We start from the raw sequence: 7,040 nt of genomic DNA, 5'->3' as shown, positions 1-7,040 counted from the left end.
ATAATTTATTCTATTTTATTTATTTTTGGTCATATCATGTATATGTATGTATATCATTTGGCTACTCATGTATTTATAATAATTTAAAAATTTCATTTCAGAGATGAAAAAAGACGTATTAGATGATATTGAAATGGATAAATCTAAAGTTTATTCTTATAATTATGAGAAAAAAAAACCCAGCACAGGGGGGTCGCGGCACAGTGGTGACGTGGCATAGATGGATCAAGTATAATGATATCTGACAGTGATTAAAATCACTATAAAAAAAAAACGCTTCGATGCAAATCTTTAGATAGTGTTTAATTTTAAATTCTCAGCTTCGCATCGAAGCNATGCAAATCTTTAGATAGTGTTTAATTTTAAAAAATTGGTGGATTATTCCAAAAGCTACATGATCTGCTAGTTCATTATTAATATCCTAATTAAGATAAAGTATGTCGAATGAAAAAGGGATTATTAAAAAATATTATTTCTTATAAAAAAATAATGTTGATCCATACACTTTTAAATATGTCATAGCATTATAAAGTTAAAAATGTAAAAAATAAAATCGAGAATTTTCACACAAAAATAGCATTTGGTAGCCATTTTCACCGTGAAGATAAAATAAAGTCCGAAATTTTTTTTCGCATAATAAAGTAGATTACATTAACTTTAATTTAATATATAAATAAAAGTGTCAGACTTTCCGGAACAGTTTCAAAATTTAAGTTGAAAAAGTTTTACTTTTTACATGCATTTTTTAGATTTGAACCCCCCTCATATATAGGGAAATGGTCCGATTTAAAAAAAAAGTATGTCGAATGAAAATAGTACTTCTCATGAAAAAATTGTATTAATCATACATTTTTTAAAAAGTTATAGCATTTTAAAATAAAAATGTAAAATATAAAATCAAGAATTTTCACACAAAAATAATATTCGGTAGTCATTTTCACCATGAAGATAAGATAAAGTCCGAAATTTTTTTTTACCATAATAAAGTATATTACATTAGCTTTAATTTAAGATATATATAAAAGTGTCATACCTCCGGAACATTTTCAAAAGTTAAGTTGAAAAAGTTAATTTTTTGTGAAAAAGTTGTCATTTTAAATCCCCCCTTGTGGGCAGATTAAGGGTTAAATTTATGAAAAAATATACCAAATGATAAGTAAAGACATCAAGCATCTATATAAAAAAAATTTATAATGATATGTTCATTTTTGAAAAAGTTACGGCAGTTTTTAGTAAAAAAATTTCGAAAATTAGCGATTTTTAAATTCGTAATTTTTTCGAGGTTTCCCCCATTTACGGGGAACGAGGGAAATTTTTTCAATTTTTGAGGGTAATGTCTTCGACTAGATACAATTTGTGATCTTTTGACGTATCATTGAAAGAAATCGGTTGGGTGAGAGCTGAGAAAAAGTGTAACAGACACAAAAAAAAAAACGGTAGCACAGTGGGGTCGAGGCACAGTGTGGACGAGGCATAGATGGGACAAGTATAGATGATATCTGACAGTGATTAAAATCACTATCATAAGAAACGCTTCGATGCAAATCTGTAGATAGTGTTTCCTTTAGAGAAATTGGTGAAATATTTTAAAAGCAACATGAACTCTTATTTCTTTAATTATATCCTGATTAGTAGTTCTTTGATTTTAAAATATAATATATGAATAAATACTAATTATAGTTTTTAAATTTAGTATGAAATTGTGAGGCCAGCTATGATGTATGGTTCATAGTGTTGGGCGGTTGATAAGAAAGTAGAGCAGAGAATAAGTGTAGCAGAGATGAGAATGCTTAGTTGGATGAGTGGAGTGACTAGAGAAGATAGGATAAGGAACGAGCATATAAGAGGAAGTATAGGTGTTGCGTCAATCGTGGATAAGATGACAGAAAATAGACTTAGATTGTTTAGTCATGGTATGAGGAAAGAAGAATCGAAAGCTGTAAGAACAGTTATAGAAATGAATGTTGAAGGAAGAAGAGATAGAGGAAGACCAAAAAAGAGATGGAGGGATGCTATTGAATGCGATTTGAGGACAGCTGATGTGAGCGTAGAAGATGTGGGAGATCGTGTCAAGTGGAAGCTTAGGATAAGGGTGGCCGACCCCAAGTAGTTGGGATTAAGGCAAAGAAAAAGAAAAATATTACCAGATATTCCGGTGGCAATTGACATAATATGATTGTTATTTCGGAATGTACAATTTAGCGTTTAGTTGGGTTTAAATAATATAGCGTCAAATCAATTACCTACTCTATCGGTTGTATCTCAATATACACTACACTTTAATGATACAATAAATAAATAAACTCACACATACACACATATGCATTTATAACATTGTGTCTAATGTAAGTATAACATGATAAAAAGTAACCGTAAAATGAAAAAAATGGAATATAAATTTTATTACTCATATTAAATGTAATGTAACTCGAAAAATATTTGTTTAAATGAAAAAATATAAGATTATATTTTTATTTATAATTGTCTTTTAAACAACTTTTGTGCGAAACTTTTTTTTGTAAGTTAAATATTTTTTTTTGAGAAAATTAAGAAAGCTCATATTTTTGAACTTTTGCGAGGATTTAAAAAAAAAGCTCAATTCCAATCTTGAGGACTATTAGTATGTCATTATACATATTTTAATTCAACTTTTAAAAAAACAAAATTTTTTCCGCAATTTTTCCTTTGTTGACAGGCCTAGATGTCAATTTTAAACTTGTAATTGAGCTAAAAGTTATGGTAATATATTCAATTTATTTTACTATAAACTTTCATAAATCTTTATCAAAAATTTTTCATCAACTTTAAAGAACCAAAAAAATAGGTTAAAATTGAAAATTTGGACTGATTATTTTTAACATATTAAAAATCAAATCAGTAATAATTTGAAAACAAATTTTTTTTTCTTTTAATTATTATTTTATATATATAATTAGTAATAATATAAAAAATTAGAAGTGATAGAAATAGTCTACTTGCAGATTTGAAAACAACGCGAAAATTTGATTTAGAAAAGTATATTTTTGCTTCTGATGAAAGTTCCTTGTAGTCCAGTGCATTTTTTTATAGTAACAAACAGTTTTTATTGAAAATTATTGTATCAAGCCCTTTAAATTTTTATACACGTAAAAGTAAAGCAAAATATAACTTCTTTATTATTTTTATAATTTCTCCGTTTAAATTACAATATTAAATATCAATTTCATACTAAATTTAATAATTATAATTAGTATATATTCATATATTATATTTTAAAATCAAAGAACTACTAATCATGATATAATTAAAGAAATAAGAGTTGATGTTGCTTTTGGAATAATCCACCAATTGCCTAATTAAAACAAAAAAAAAAAAAGTTTGTTGGGAATTTTTTCTGCTATTCTGCAAAATTACTCCTTCGTTGACTAGAATGAATCATTAAATAGAAAATTTTATGAGAATTAAAACAATGTTATTTTTAAGATTAATATGCAGTCAGAAAGTTTTATAATTATTATTTATTGTAAATTTATCAGAAAAACTCATTATTTTTTGCATTTTTATCGTAATAGAACACTTAAATAGAAATCATAGTAATCATTTCTAAGTAATTTTTGATATTTAAAAAGATTCTACTATTGAAATATCCAGAACTGAATTAATTTTAATGATTTACTTTAACTAAAAAAAAAAAAGTTAATATTTTGAATCCCTCTTGTGGGCAGGTAAAGGGTTAGATTTATAAAAAAAACCAAATGATAGATAAAGACATGCATCTAAATAAAAAAAAATATACTGATTTGGTCATTTTTGATAAAGTTATAACAATTAACAAAGTTATAAGTTTTATACACTGGACTACAAGGAACTTCCATCAGAAACAAAAATATACTATTCTAAATCAACTTTTCGCGATGTTTTAAAATGTGCAATTAGACTTTTTCTATAACTTCTAAGTTTTAATATTATTAAAAAATAGTTTTTACATATAAAAAAAAATAATTAAGAACAAAAAAAATTGTTTTAAATTAATACTGATTTGATATAATATTTAATATTAATTTGATTATTAATAAGTTAAAAATAAGGAAAATGACATATTTAACCTATTTTGTTAATCGTTTAAAGTTGATTGTTGTAAATGTTTATAATAAAAAAAAAAAATTTATTTTACCATAACTTTTAGCTCAATTGGTAAGTTTGACATTGACATAATTAAATAGAAAATTTTATGACAATTAAAAAAATTGTATCGTTAAGATCAATATGCAGTCAGAAAGTTTTATAATTACTATTTATTGTAAATTTATCAGAAAAGCTCAATATTTTTTTGCATTTTTATGGTAATAGATAACTTAAATAGAAGTAATAGTAATAATTTCCTAGGAACTTTTGTTGTTTGTTGAAAAGATTCTATAATTGAAATATTGAGAACTTAATTAATTTTAATGATTTACTTTAACTAAATGTACCAATCAAAACAAAGTTGTTAAAAAGATTTACTCAATTGAGTGTATTATAAAATTTGATTATATTTGTAAAAATCAATTGTTAATTCAGGAGAAAAAACAATCATTTTTTTTAGAAATGATTTATATAGCAACATGTTACAAAAAAAAATTGTAATATTATAGTCTAGTAGTAGCACACACAAATAGAGTAAAAAAATTATTAAATTACAAAGTAAAATGATTTAATTTTGTAGTTGAAACCTATCATATCAAACTTCATTCGTTAATAAATATTTTGAAAACATTAGAAATTAATGATTTTAATTGTCTTTATGGAGACGATGTAATAACTAACTGTTTAATTGATAAATTAGAATTTTTTTTTCAATTTTTGAGAGTAATATCTTCAACTAGATACGAATTGTAGTAATTTGACGTATTGTTGAAAAAAGTAGGTCAAGTTAGAGCAGAGAAAATAAATGATAGTCACAAAAAAATATCTTCTCGGCTTTGCATCGAAGCGAAAACTTAAAATATAGTAAAATAATTTTAATACGAATAAGAAATTTCTTCTTGCAAGGGGCGACTAAAGTGATGGGATCCTTGATCTTTATTGAAGTTATTGAATCTAAATGTGATAAAAATCAAACGAGTTAAAATTTATACTAACTTAAAAAGAATTAAGAAAAAATGCAAAAAATTCATTGCCATATGCGGGTTGGAACCTCGTACCCCAAGCGTGTAAAACATAAATTTTACCAACTCGGCAACCGTACGTTGCTTCCGGCGGTTGAAAAATTGGCTATTTAAGCTAGTTCAAATTTCAAAGTTATTTTTCTCGACTTAAAAGAAACAAACATATTTAAATAAGTTTAACTATCTATACTATATCAATTTTAATTTATATAATATTTATGAAAATCTGTACTCCCCTTGTCAGGTATTTTAAAATAAAATAAAATACAAAACCCAGAATTTTAACACAAAAATAGCATATTTTTGCATACGGTAGTCATTTTTACCATGAAGACAAATCCAGAGGTCAAATTTTTTTTTTTCACATTAAAGTATATTACATAAGCTTTAATTTAAGATATATTTAAAAGTGTCAGTATTTCCGGAATACTTTCAAAAATTAAATTGAAAATATCGTAGTAACAATACGCATGTTTAAAGTTTTGACCCCCCTTGTTAAAGGGGTATGATCCGATTTACAAAAAAAGCGTGCCAGATGAAAGGGGTATATCAATATTTATTATAAAAAAATAATAATATAGATCCATACATTTTTCCAAAAGTTATATAAAATATAAATTAAATAATATAACATATAAAATCGAGATTTTTTTCACGGAAATCGTACGTTTTTCTTTAACTTTGATGTCCGTTTTCACCACGAAGACAAGTCCAGAGGTCAAATTTTTTTTTTTCAAATTAAAGTATATTACATAAGCTTTAATTTAAGATATATATAAAAGTGTCAGTCTTTCCGGAACATTTTCAAAAGTTAAGTTGAAAAAGTTCTACTTTCTATACGCATTTTAAAAGGTTTGCACCCCCCCTGTATAAAGGGAAATGGTCCGATTTTAAAAAAAAGTATGTCGAATGAAAGAAGTATATATAAAGTATTTATCATTAAAGAATAAAGTTGATTCATGCATTTTTTAAAAAGTTATAGCAACATAATGTTAAAAAATGTAAAATATAATATCAAGAATTTTTTCACAAAAATAGCATATTTTTGCATACGGTAGTCATTTTCACCATGAAGACAAGTCCAGAGGTCAAATTTTTTTTTTTCAAATTAAAGTATATTACATTAGCTTTAATTTAAGGTATATATAAAATTGTCAGTCTTTCCGGAACATTTTCAAAAGTTAAGTTGAAAAAGTTAATTTTTTGTAAAAAAGTTACCATTTTGAAACCCCATCCTTTGGGCTGTTAAAGGGTCAAATGTTCACAAAAATATATAAAATGATAGGTAATTATCTAAGGTATCTATAAAAAAAAAAATTATATTGATTCGGTCATTTTTAAAAAAGTTATGGCAATTTTAAGTAAAAAAAATTGAAAAAATATCGAAAATTAGCGATTTTTAAATTTGTAATTTTTTGGGGGATTTCCCCCGTTTACGGGGAACGAGGGAATTTTTTTCAATTTTTGAGGGTAATGTCTTCGACTAGATACGATTTGTGATCTTTTGACATATTGTTCATCAAAATCGGTCCAGCGAGAGCTGAGATTGAGCGTTCACAGACACAAAAAAAAAAATAAAAAAAAAAAAAAAAAAATAAAAAAACACATCATAGTAAAATTAATACCTTCTCAGCTTCGCATCGAAGCTAAAAAACACATCTTAGTAAAACCAATACCTTCTCAGCTTCGCATCGAAGCTAAAAATGGGTGCGTAAATACAAATATATTCCTACTTATTGTTTATAAAAATATAGTATAATTTCATTGATAATATTTGTTTGAAATGTTTAAATTGAATATTAAAATATTTAGATATTTTAGCTTTGATGCGAAGCTGAGAAGGTATTGGTTTTACTAAGATGTGATTTTTTTTTATTTTTTTTTGCGTCTGTTACCACTTTTTCTCAGCTCTCA

At 25.4% G+C, this 7,040-nt stretch overlaps 1 long non-coding RNA gene across 1 annotated transcript; it reads left to right on the top strand.

Moving 5' to 3' along the window:
- Positions 1 to 4,838: 4,838 nt before the first annotated feature.
- On the top strand, positions 4,839 to 6,729 carry LOC126905671 (uncharacterized). Its single transcript, XR_007704073.1, has 2 exons — positions 4,839 to 5,843; positions 6,214 to 6,729. It is a non-coding gene; the product is annotated as an uncharacterized LOC126905671 (long non-coding RNA).
- Positions 6,730 to 7,040: the final 311 nt, after the last annotated feature.

Source organism: Daktulosphaira vitifoliae, unplaced genomic scaffold (genome assembly GCF_025091365.1).
Source record: "Daktulosphaira vitifoliae isolate Bord-2020 unplaced genomic scaffold, ASM2509136v1 Scaffold_4, whole genome shotgun sequence".
NCBI classification, from domain to species: Eukaryota; Metazoa; Arthropoda; class Insecta; order Hemiptera; family Phylloxeridae; genus Daktulosphaira; species Daktulosphaira vitifoliae.
Note: the sequence above shows the minus strand (reverse complement) of the source record. Positions and strands in the feature narration are given on the sequence as shown.